Source organism: Mesoplodon mirus, assembly GCF_964341445.2.
Source record: "Mesoplodon mirus genome assembly, chromosome: 14".
Lineage (NCBI taxonomy): Eukaryota > Metazoa > Chordata > Mammalia > Artiodactyla > Ziphiidae > Mesoplodon > Mesoplodon mirus.
Genome location: NC_138990.1, coordinates 63,098,172 through 63,110,427, shown reverse-complemented (window position 1 = coordinate 63,110,427; position 12,256 = coordinate 63,098,172). Strand labels below are relative to the sequence as shown.

Below are 12,256 nucleotides of genomic sequence, written 5' to 3'. Positions count from 1 at the left end.
CATTCTGCCTCCTGGGGGGGACTCAGGAGCTATTGGCGGACTGACATTGCCCGAGACATCCTGGCTGGCCTCTCCCTCTCACCCCACTCCTTCCCACTCGTGTGTTTGAGATTAACATGTATCCCTTGAACCTATTCATTTTTCTACTGAGATGGAAACTTGGCCAGTGACCAGGCCTGGCTGTGCTTGTGGTGTGGCTGGGCTCAGGCCAAGCCCACGGTAATTGTAATCACATGTGAGGCTCTTGCTGGCTCACTGGCCACTGGGGTCCTGGGAGCTGCCAGAGGGAAGGGCGCTGGGCTGGGTGTCGGGGCTGTGAGCAGTGTGCAGACAGTGTGGCCTTGGGCTCCTCCCCTTACCTCTCTGACCCTCAGTTTGCCCACTGATAAAATGAAAGGACTGGCTCACAGGACCTCTGAGACTCTAGGATCTCAGGAGATATGGACCAGCTCTCAAGTGCCCTCTTTGGTCCTCCCAGCCCTGGCCTGGCCTTGCCTTACATGTACACAGAAAGGGACCATGGCCAGGGTGTGGCTGGAGGGCTCCAGGAAGACCTGCCACTGCCCCGCCTCCTCAGCCTAGATGCTTTCTCACAGGACACAGAGCAAGGACGGGCTCGCTGAGTCACTGGGGGTTGAGGATGTCTTTATCTCATGATGGTAAGCCCAGGGGTAGCTGGGGGTATAGGATACCAGGGTGGGATTGAGGGTGCTTAGAGAAGGGCCTGGAAGGAGAGGCAGAAGAGTATCCAAGGCAGTCTTCATGAGACACCCTATGGCACAAGGGCAAACCTGATTCCCATCCCCTATTAGCCCAGAAGCTGGGGCTGTTGCTCTGCTTGATTTAATCTACCCTCTGGTGTAACATTATTCTGAGCCCTGATGGGGCAGCCCAAAGAATTCTTTACCCGGTGGATTGTTGTGGCTTTTTCCATTCACACTGGAGGCTCAGAAAGCCTGAGAATAAGGAGCAGTTGAAGGGCTGTGAACAGTGGCTACCTGGCTAATCAGTACAGCGGAGAGCAGAGGTGACATTCTGAAGCACACGGTGTGAGTAGAGGTGGTGAGGAGATGAGTTTCTCCACCTTCGCACAACCTCTGGGCCTTCTCTCTCCTCTCTCTCCTTTCTTCTTATACACGTGTCTCCCCTCACTTCTCCCTTTGTCCGTCTCTCTTGTTTCCTCTTCCTGCTGCCTTTCTCTTTCCCTCTTATTCTTCCTTCCTCCTTTCTAGTAAAAGAAGCCGACTGACTCAGGGGAAAGAGGATGGCTCAAGAGTCAGGCAGTTTTGACCTGTTTGAGCCTCAGGCTTCTATGAACCTGGGAAAATGCTGTCCTCACTTTGGCATTGTTGGGAAGATTAAATAGGATAATATATAAAACAGCTTCAGGCAGTACATAGAAAAGTGTCAATAAAAGGCAGGAAGTACTATGATTTAGCCCAAATATCAATGGAAGTGTGTCTTAGATTAGTTGTACTTGATTAACTTTTGTTCCCATTCTTCATGGAAATCAGGTAACGTAAACTTGTTTTTCTCCTTGCTCGTATAAAATAGAATGGCCATACTCAAAGAGATTGCTCTGGACTTCCTTGTGGCTTCTGGGTTTTTCCCTATGTGTCATCAGTCCTGGAGGGAAGGAAGACTCACCCTTGAGCTGGCCGTGTTGACCGGGATTCTCTTGGATCTTGTGATGGGCGAGGGCGGGACAGAGGGGCTCTCCTGCCTGGAACACGTCTCAGAGGAGAGCTTTGATGTTAACCTCGTGGTTCCAAGGTCACACACCCACGATGGCTCCTACCAAACAAACAAAAACAAACCTAGGAGCCGGTTTGTCACTCTATATAAAAAATTTCACTTTCTAGGAGGGACCTTTTACATTCCAAAGGGATCCTCCCCCACCTCACACATCCTTTTACACAGCTTCGTTACTTGTGCCAGTTGGGGTTTGGTCAGAGAAACAGAAGCCACTCTATATACCCCAAATACACAACACTGGGGATTTAGAGGCTTACCTAACTGATGGGAGGGCTGGTCAGGGAAGCTCCCGTCAGACTGCACAAAATCGGGAAGTGCCAGGACTGCAGAGAAGATGCCGGGATCGCCCCAGCACCAATGTGGGCAGCTTGCAGGAGCTCGCCTGGAGGCCACGGCCAACCTCACGCCTGTCTGTGCCAATTCAGAGAAGGTGGGCTCTCCTATCTTTGGTTTATCGAATCTCGTGCAAGGGACTCTATTGTCAGGATCTTACTTAGAACCATGCTGGCAAGGAATGCCAGGAACCGAAGACCCCAGGGCTCTCCACTGGAGGCAGAGGAACGTCAGAGTTAGGTGGAGATGCTGCGGTCCCGGCCAGGCTGGAGGACCAGCACCCCTTCGGTGTATCCTTTCCTGTCTGCTCAGCCAAGCGGCCGCTCCTATTTCCTCAGCTGCACTTGGCAGGAGCAAGGGGTTCATGAGCCACTCTGTCCAGGGAAGCAGGGAAAGGGCACAGGAATAGAGAAGTAGAAGAGGCGTTTTACAACGGGTAGAGACATGAATAAAGTCAGTTAAAAAATAGTCGTCTTTGCCAAGGGCACACTGTGAAGTCCTGGCCGCACAGGAAAAGGAAGGGATTGGATGTGGGGAGCAAACAGCTGTGGCCCTGGGTAAGTCACTCTTCTCTCGGACCTCTGCTTTTTCATCCATAAAGCAAAAGGGCTAAATGTGAAAGTCCCTTTCTGTCCTAACCTCCCATGACGCTCTGATTTGTGTGAACAGAAATATGATGTGCTTGGCATCCGGATGTGACTCTTCCTGTCTCCTCTGCTGCTTCCCTGGATTCTTCCCTCTGCCTCTAAAAGGATGCTGTGGCACAGGACTCTGTGTCCTTCAGAGACAGACAACCAAAGAAAACACTTCCCATGATCTTATAATTAATTCTCTCTTAAAATACTGTTCCATCTTACGCTTTACTTTCATTCTTTTTTTCAGAGGGAATGGAAAAAACTTTTTTCTTTTTTTTTTTTTTTTCACGGTACGCGGGACTCTCACTGTTGTGGCCTCTCGCGTTGAGGAGCACAGGCTCCGGATGCGCAGGCTCAGCGGCCATGGCTCACGGGCCCAGCCGCTCTGTGGCATGTGGGATCTTCCCAGACCAGGGCACAAACCCGTATCCCCTGCATCGGCAGGCGGACTCTCAACCACTGAGCCACCAGGGAAGCCCAGAAAACAATTTTTTAATTGAAGTAAAGTTGACCTACAACACTATGTTAGTCCCAGGTGCACAATGTAGTAATTCAATATTTCTATGCATAACAAAATGATCACGATGACAAATCTAGTTACCATCTGTCAACATACAAAGATGTTACAATATCATTGACTATATTCCCCATGCTATAGATTTCATTCCTGTGACTCATTTATTTTGTAACTGGCAGTTTGTACCTCTTAATCTCCCTCACCTATTTCATTCATTTCCCCCATCCCTCTCCCCTCTGGCAACCATCTGTTTCTTCTCTGTATCTATGAATCTGTTTCTGTTTTGTTGTATTTGTTCATTTGTTTTTTAGATTCCACACATAAGTGAAGTCATACGGTATTTGTTTTTCTCTGTTTGACTTATTTCACTTAGCATAATACCCTCTAGGTCCACCCATGTTGTCACAAATGGCAAGATTTCATTCTTTTTTATGGCTGAGTAATATTCCAATGTATGTGTTGTGTGTGTGTGTATATATAGTAATATTCCAATATATTTGTAAGTGTATATATATATGTCTCTCACATCCTTTTATTCTTGAGACCTCTTGAAAGCATCATGTTTGTGGATGCTGAGGAGTAGGACACTGGGGTATGAGCTGTCTTGACTTGCAGGTCTCAGGCCTTGGAAGGATAGAGCAGAAGTGTTCACTCACTGGTCGGGAAATGAGGTATGTGCTTATGTGACCTATATGTCTGTGCCGGGAAATTGCCTTACCAATGGGTCCTGCTGCTCAGGAGACTCTATTTTGAGCAGTGTGTCTATATTAGTTTCCTAGAGCTGCTGAAATAAATGACCACAAACTTGGTGGCTTAAAATAACAGAAATTTATTTTCTCATAGTTCTGGAGGCTGGAAGTCTGAAAAGGTGTTGTCAGGGCCACACTCCCTCCAGATGCTCTAAGGGAGAATCCTTCCTTGAGTCTTCTAGCTTCCGGTGGTGCCAGGTATTTCCTGGCTTGTGGTTGAATAATGCCAGCCTCTGCCTCCGTCTTTGCATGGCCTCTTCTGTGTCTGTCTTTTCCTTAGAAGGACACTTGTTTTTAAATTTAGGGCCTATTTGAATAATCCAGGATAATTTCATCTCAATCACGTCTACAAAGACCCTTTTCCCAAATAAAGTCATGTTCGCAGCTTCTGAGGATTAGGACATGGAATATCTTTTGGGGGCCACCATTCAACCTACAATAGTCCTCCTCTACTTCTCCAGGTGATGGAGGAAATGTGGACACCTGAGCTCCAGACAGCCTATCCATAGGCTGGCCTGCCCACCACAAAGTGGTCCAGATTGAGGATATGAGCCAGCCAGTCAAGGTGATGATTTCTGGAACAGGAATGGGGGAAACATAGAGAGGCTGAGCCAGCTAGCTGCAGGGCCAGAAGGTGAAAGGGTGCCATAGGTTGGTGCCCAGGGCAAGCAGAAATTGTGAGGGAGCAGGTGTCGGAAGTAAACAGAAATAAAACAACCAGCAGAGAGGAGAATGGAGCAGACAGAAGGGGAAGAGGCGTCATGAGGAAGACCTTGCAGCTCAGCCGTGAGACAGAGGAAGAGCTTCGGCCTCCAGGGACTGCTTTGGTTCCTGGCAGCCCTTCAGATGCAGGGCAAGCCATATGTACCCTGAAAAAGAGAACTCACTCCTTGGGGCATTGGGGGATTTTTTTTCTTAGGGCCACAAGAGCCTGAACAAGGACAGACATTCCTTGTCTTATAGGTGGAAGCTGAGGTCACCATGGAAGGCTCTTTGTGAAGATGTTATGAAACATTCCTCCTGTGCTTCTCAGCAACGTTACTTTACTGCTCTTCCCATCAAGAAGTGATTTTCTCTCTTCCCCTTGAATCCAAGCTTGGCAATATGGCTTATTTTGGCCGATGGCCCGTTTGCAAATGTGGTGCAAGCAGAGGCTTGAAGCACACCTGTGCGTGAGGTTTGCCCTCTCTCTGGTTGTGGTTGGAACAGAGACCAGGACGTGAGTGAGCCTGAGCTTAGCCTGCTGAAGAGGCCACATGGAGAACCGAGGCACCCCAGCTTCAAGATTGCTGACTGCTGGATGTGTGTGTGAGGACATCTTAGCCCATCCAGCCCTAATCAAACCACGAGATGACAACAACTGCATGAGCGACCCCAGGCAAGACCACCGGCAGAGTCACCAACTGAACCCAGCCACAGAAAATGGTTGTTATTTTAAGCCACTAAATTTGGGGTGGTTTGCTGCAAAGCAGCAGATACCAATATAGTCCCCAGGTAGCCAAGCCTCCCTCACTCCCAAGCATAGGGTCAGGCCCTGGGGACAGCCCCCTAGTGGCTCTCAGCAGCATGTGGCAAAAGCCGTGGTCTCCCATAATCGTCCTCCCCTTTTTCTTTTTAGTAACGGCACAAGTCCAGTCAACTAGAGGCTATCTTTTCCCGTCTTCCTTGCAACTAAGTGTGACCATGTTTTTCACCAGTGGAATGGAATGAAAGGGATGTGTGAAACTTCTGTTACCTCTTTTTTTAAAAATTGAAGTATAGTTGATTTACAATGTTGTGTTAATTTCTGCTGTACAGCAAAAGGATTCAGTTACACATATATATATGCATTCTTTTTTATATTTTTTTCCATGAGGGGTTATCACAGGATATTGAATATAGTTCCTTGTGCTATACAGTAGGACCTTATTGTTTATCCATTCTGTATATAATAGTTTGCATCTGCTGACCCTAAACTCCCACTCCATCCCTCCCCCTCCCCACTTCCCCCTTGGGCAGCATTACTTCTTTAAAAAGAACTTGCTTGCCCTACACTTCCTCTGTTTCCCCCTTCCTTCAGGCTGGAATGCAGAGCTGGGGCCAGCAAGGGTGGACGAAGGCCTCTGGGGCAGGGCTACTCAAAGAGTGTGCCACTGACTGGCTGCTTGATACAGCCCGTGATGAGGTGAGTACAGAAATTAGGATCAAGTGTTGACAAATTTTTATAACAAATTGACGAATTAATGTTAGGTCTGTTGAATACAACAGTAAAAAAAATGAGGCGTTTAAAAAATGTGTTTAGGGTATTTTTTTTAAGTTTTTTTTTATTGTGTAGTGATTTATAGTAGATTGGGAAAAAATTCTGGCCCTTCCCCACAGAGAGTCTGAGAAGCACTGCTCTACAGGACAGCAAGTTAACAAGTCGCCCTGGATCTTAGAAGTGACCAGAACCCTGTCAGGACCCTCCCCTCAGCCTGTCATTTTCATTTCTCTCTGAATGTCACCTTTTGCCACAAGGCGGGGCACCTGGCAGCAAGGAGCTCCACAATCTAGCTTTTCAGCCTCAACCAAAAAGGGAAGAGGCCATTTCTCTATAGCTCTGGTTAGAAAACTTTTGGGGACCAGCCTGGTTGGGTCATCCGCCTCACAGTGAATCCCTATGACAGGGAGGCAAGACCATGTAAGGTGGCGGCTCCCATTGGACCACACACCTGCATGTGGGGAGCAGCTCACACAAAATGTGGGGAGAGGCACTGCTGTTCCCAGGAGGAGGCAAGTGCCGGGCAGACAAGGAACATGTCCACCACAGGAAGCTCCCAGCCCTCCCCCTACTCTTTTCTCTTGTCTCCCAGCCTCCTAAACACGTTCCCACCAGGAACAGCCCTCCAGCTCCTACACTAGGAACAGAGGAGGCGGGAGGGTAGTGCGGGGGAGAGCAGAGGAAGCAGCACATACAAGTGTCCAGAGGGGAAAGAGATCAGCAACATTTGGTGAGTTGAACGCAGCTCAGAATGGCTGGGGGTGCAGGAAGATGTGAGGCTGGAAACCACATCCTGAAAGGGGTTGGTCAGTGGGGAGTCCCCAGCTGGCTGTAATTTAAATAGATGACTCTGGCTGCTGTATGGAGGATTGAAAGGGGATAAGGCTGGAGGCCGGGAGGCCAGTTAAGAGGCTGTTGGAGCCATCCAAGCAACAGATGATGAAGGCCTGAGGAGTAAGGTGGTGCAGAGGTACAAGACAAGTACATTCAAGAAACAGGAGGAAAAATGGACCAGATTCGTGGATGAGTGTGTTGTGGGGGACATGGGAGAGGTGGGAGTCGGGATGACTCATGGGGATGCTGATGCCATTCATCAGGACAGAAAACACAGGTAGAGAAGTGGCATGGGGAAACCAAGCTGGCTGGCTTCTGTCTCAGACATGTTGGGCTGGAGGTGTCAATGGGACATTTAGATTCTCTTTGCTTTTTGCTTAAACCATATCTGGAGTCTCTTAACTGGTTGCTCTCCATGTTTTCCCCTTTTTAAGTTAAATTATCTGAGCAGGTTAATGCCCCAGGTGATATCACTGCCATGATCAGTGGTTTCCTGCTTTCTCTAGACTGTCTTCCAAGCTCTTTATCCTGGCACCTGAGGCCCCCTAAGATCTGATCCCTGCTTCCACCTCCTCCCTCATAGGCTACACCACCTCTTCCTGGGCCTGTGTTCTGGCCACACTGAATCACTCAATTTCCCCATTTATAGTCCCCATCCCCCATACCTTAGGTCACACAGTCCTCCCAGCCTGGAGTGCCCTCTCTCATGGATACATATGACAAATTCCACTCAACCTTCAAAGTCAAGTTCATATGGTACCTCCTGTATGAGGTGATCCTTGATTTCTGAATTTCCACAGCATCTTCTCTAAACCCCTGTCACCTCTCTCCCATGTCCTATATTCATTACATATGTAAGGCAGTAATTGATGGGCCTGGTACCAAAGTATGTGGGGTCACGGGTTATTTTTGTTTGTTTATGAAGCATCTGTTCTCCAGTTTCTGGTAACAGCATCCCAGTTCTCCTTTGGGAGCCACCCCCTCCCCTGCTCTCAGCCCTTGTGCTTCGGACAGGGCTGACTGCTCCTGCCCTTGGCAAATGCCCAGGCCCTGATGAGCTAGGAATTAGCTCATTTCACTCGCTGACTACAGTGATTAGTTCAAGCCTGAACTCAATTCAATAGGGCCCCAGGCAGGACTTTTGTGGAAAAGGGCAGAGGGAGCCTTAGAAAGGGAATTTAGGACGGGAGAGGAAGAGCTCACTATCCTTGGGGTCTGGAACTGGAAGATGAGATTCTGGGACAGTCTGCAGTCATTTTGCCTCCACCAAGGGAGCACTAGCTCAGGAATGGAGCCAATCAGAGGAAAACTGGGCTGAGAGGTGTTCTTGATGATGCTGTGTGCACACCAGGATCAAGCCACCCTTGTCCTTTTTTAGTTACTTTAGCCAACAAATTCCCTTTTATGTTTAAGCCAGTTTAAATTAGGTTTCTATTACTGGCAGACAAAATGATTTAACCACTGTAAGATGCTCAAACCACTTGTATGAATGAATGAATGAATGAGTTGGTGACTAAAGGTCTCTCCCCTCCTACTATAGGAATACTCCTTTGGGAATCAAATCTCACAGTGTTATTTGGGCAGATCTATTCAAGGAATTATCCAGTTAAAGCACCAAGTCTAGTTACAATCTATAGGTGCCTTCCTGTATGAGACTGAGATAGCCTTAGCAGAAGGAGAAGCCAGGCATGTTTCTGTCCTCAAGGAGCCAGACACACATGCTTTCTGTAATGTATTTGCAGAATTAATTGTACTTGTTTGTACTCCCTCCTCCCACCAGCTCCAGGAGGGCAGCAACTTTGGTTCACAGCTGTATCCCTAGCACCTAGAACAGTGCCTGGGACACAGTGAGCTCTCAGCAAATGTTTGCTCTGATGAATGAGTGAAACGTCTGTTGAATGAATGAGAAAACAAATCAATATAGAGAGTCATGGAAACTGGACCCCAAAGAGGATACGGGAGTTTCCCAAGCCAGGCTACTAGAGTTGGGACTCGTACCTGTCTACTGACTCTTTGCCACTGCGTGAGGGGAGGGCTGCAAAAAGGGCCAAAGGGCCGTTCTGGGAAGAACTGTGGAGACACCAAGGAAACAATGACACGAGGATTCTGGGAGCATAGCAGTGATATTAGCGACGGTAGCATACACTGTTGTTTTGTTTTTGTTTTTGTTTTTGTTTTTTGCGTTACGCGGGCCTCTCACTGTTGTGGCCTCTCCCGTTGCGGAGCACAGGCTCCGGACGCACAGGCTCAGCGGCCATGGCTCACGGGCCCAGCCGCTCCACGGCATGTGGGATCTTCCCGGACCAGGGCGCGAACCCGTGTCCCCTGCATCGTCAGGCGGACTCTCGATCACTGCGCCACCAGGGAAGCCCTACACTGTTGTTTTGTTTTTACACCTCTACTGAGATATAATTCACATACCATATAATCCACTTGAAGTGTACAATTCAACAGTATTCACTATGTCCACAAAGTTCTGCAACCATCACCACAATCAATTTTAGAACATTTTACTTACCCTCAAAAGAAACACTATTCCCATTAGTATTCATTCCCCATTTTCCTCCAAACCCCCGCAGTCCTAGGCAACTACTAGGCTACTTTCCCTCTCTATAGATTTGCCTAATCAATATTTGGTCCTTGGTGAGTGGCTGCTTGCAGTTAGCATAATATATTCAAGGTTCATCCATGTTGTAGTGAGTCAGTACTTCAGTCCTTTTTATTGATGAATAATAGTCCACTATATGGGTGTACTACATTTAATTTATTCATTTATCCATTGACAGACATTTGGGTTGTTTCCATTTTGGGGATGTTATGAATACTGCAGTTATGAACATTCATGTACAACTTTGTATGTGGACATATGTTTTCATTTCTCTTGAGTATTATACTGAAGTGGAATTTCTGGGTCATAAGGGAACTTCATGTTAAAAATTTGAGGAACTGCCAAACAGTTTTCTAAAGTGACTGCACCATTTTACATTCTCTCCAGCTGTATATGAGGGTTCCACATTTTTGCTAACACTTGTTTATCCATCTTTTTCATTATACCTTTCCTAGTGGGTATGAAGTGGTAGCTCATGTGGCTTTGTGGTTTTGATTTGCATGTCCCTAATACCTAATGATACTGAGCATCTTTTCATGTGATCATTGTCCAGTTGCATATCTTCTTTGGAGAAATGTCTGTTTTGATCCTTTGCCCATTTTTATGTTGGGTTATTTATCTTTTTTATTATTGAATTGTAAGTGTTCTTTATATATTCTGGATACAAGTCCCTTATCAGATATATGATTTGCACATATTGTATCCCATTCTGTGGGTGGTCTTTTCATTTTCTTGATGGTATCATTTGCAGCACAATTTTTAAAATTTTAGCATATTTTTAAAAATAGCTTTATTGAGGTATAATTTATGTACCATAAATTTCACCCATTTTAAGTGCGCAATTCAATGATCTTTAGTAAATTTATAGAGTTGTGCATCTCCATAACCATCATCATAATTTAGTGTTAGAACACTTCTATCACCCCCCAAAAAGCTCTTGGGCCATTTGCAGTTAATTGCTGTTAAACTGCCAACCCTAGCTAGCCACTGTAGATTTGGCTGTTTTGGATATGTCAGTATAAATGGAATCATGCAATATGTGTTCTTTTGTGTTTGGCTTCTTTCAATTAGCATAAAGGTTTGGGGGTTTATTCATGTTATAATGTGTGTCAGTAGCTCATTTCTGTTTAATTGCTGACTAGTATTCCATTGTTTATCCATTCATCAGTTGACGGACATTTGAGTTATTTCTAGTTTGGAGTTGTTGAATTATTTTCTTAGTGGTTGCTTTAAGGATTACCACAGGCATCTTAGCTTATCACAAGGTAGCAGAATATTTGACATTTTATTTGACAATTTGTCAGCATGAGTTATTTAATAGTTTAATATGTAATAAGTAATTCTATTTTAATATTTAAATATTTAATGTATAGTAATTTAAATGACTAATTATTAATTTAATAGTTATTTAATACATAATTATTACATTATTAATTATTAAATTGATTGAATAAATATTTAATAAATAATAATTATTTAATATTTAGTCATTTGGCATGTGGTCTCCATTTGTATCCCTGCCCCAGGCCCCGCACATGCTGGGTGCACACCTGTCTCATATCTGTATGCATACATAACTGTATTCATACTATGAATTATATATTATGAATGCTACAGTTCCATATCCTGCTTTTTAAACTTAACATTTTGTTGTAGGCGTTTTTATTTACCATAAGCCTCTATGAACTTCTTTTATAAAAGCTGCATCGTCGGCTTCCCTGGTGGTCCAGTAGTAAAGAATCCTTCTCCCAATGCAGGGGACACAGGTTTGATCCCTGGCTGGGGAACTAAGATCCCACATGCCACGGGGGCAACAGAGGCCACGTGTCGCAAACTACAGAGCCCACGCTCTGGAGCCCGTGCGCCACAACTAGAGAGAAGCCCACACGCCACAGCGAAAGATCCCACATGCTGCAATGAAGATGCCACGTGTTGCAACTAAGACCCGACACAGCGAAAAATAAATAAATAAATAAAAATTTAGAAAAAGAAGCTTCATTGCATTTCATTGAGTGGATGGGGCAAGCTTTAGTTAAGCATTTCTCACCTTTAGGACATTTAGGTCATTTTCAACTTTCAGCTTTTTGGGGTTTGTTTTTTTATTCTGCAGTGAGCATCTTCATGTACCTCTTTCCACATTTTAGAATCTTTGGCATAAGTCCCTAGTAGTAAGATTACTCTGTTGAAGAGAACAAATATTTTTATAGTTCTCAGTATCTATCACTATATTTTCTTTAAGAATTGTAAGGTGTAATTGTTATCACCCATGCATGAGCGCTGGATGTTAGTTGAAATTTTTTTCTATTTAACTTTGCATTTCCTTGACGGTTAACTAGGTTGGACGTTTTTCTACACATCCGTTTACTAGTCATAATTTGTTTTATGTAAATTGCTTCTTCATGCTCCTTGCCTATTTGTATATAAGACCCTTTGTTTATTTTTAAACTGTCAGTTTGTATGTGCTTTTTATGAAATATTCCCTCCTCAAAACTCTTTAGGAAGGAGGCAGAGTATAAATAAATAAAAAGAGACAACACTTTATCTCCCTTATTTGCTATTTTTCTCCCCACTTGCCCCTTCTCAGTC

The 12,256-nt window shown here is 45.4% G+C and overlaps 1 long non-coding RNA gene across 1 annotated transcript; it reads left to right on the top strand.

Moving 5' to 3' along the window:
• The first annotated feature begins 2,447 nt into the window (after positions 1–2,447).
• Positions 2,448–11,946, top strand: LOC309815376. Its single transcript, XR_014295854.1, has 4 exons — positions 2,448–2,645; positions 3,856–3,911; positions 6,049–6,153; positions 11,428–11,946. It is a non-coding gene; the product is annotated as an uncharacterized lncRNA (long non-coding RNA).
• Positions 11,947–12,256: the final 310 nt, after the last annotated feature.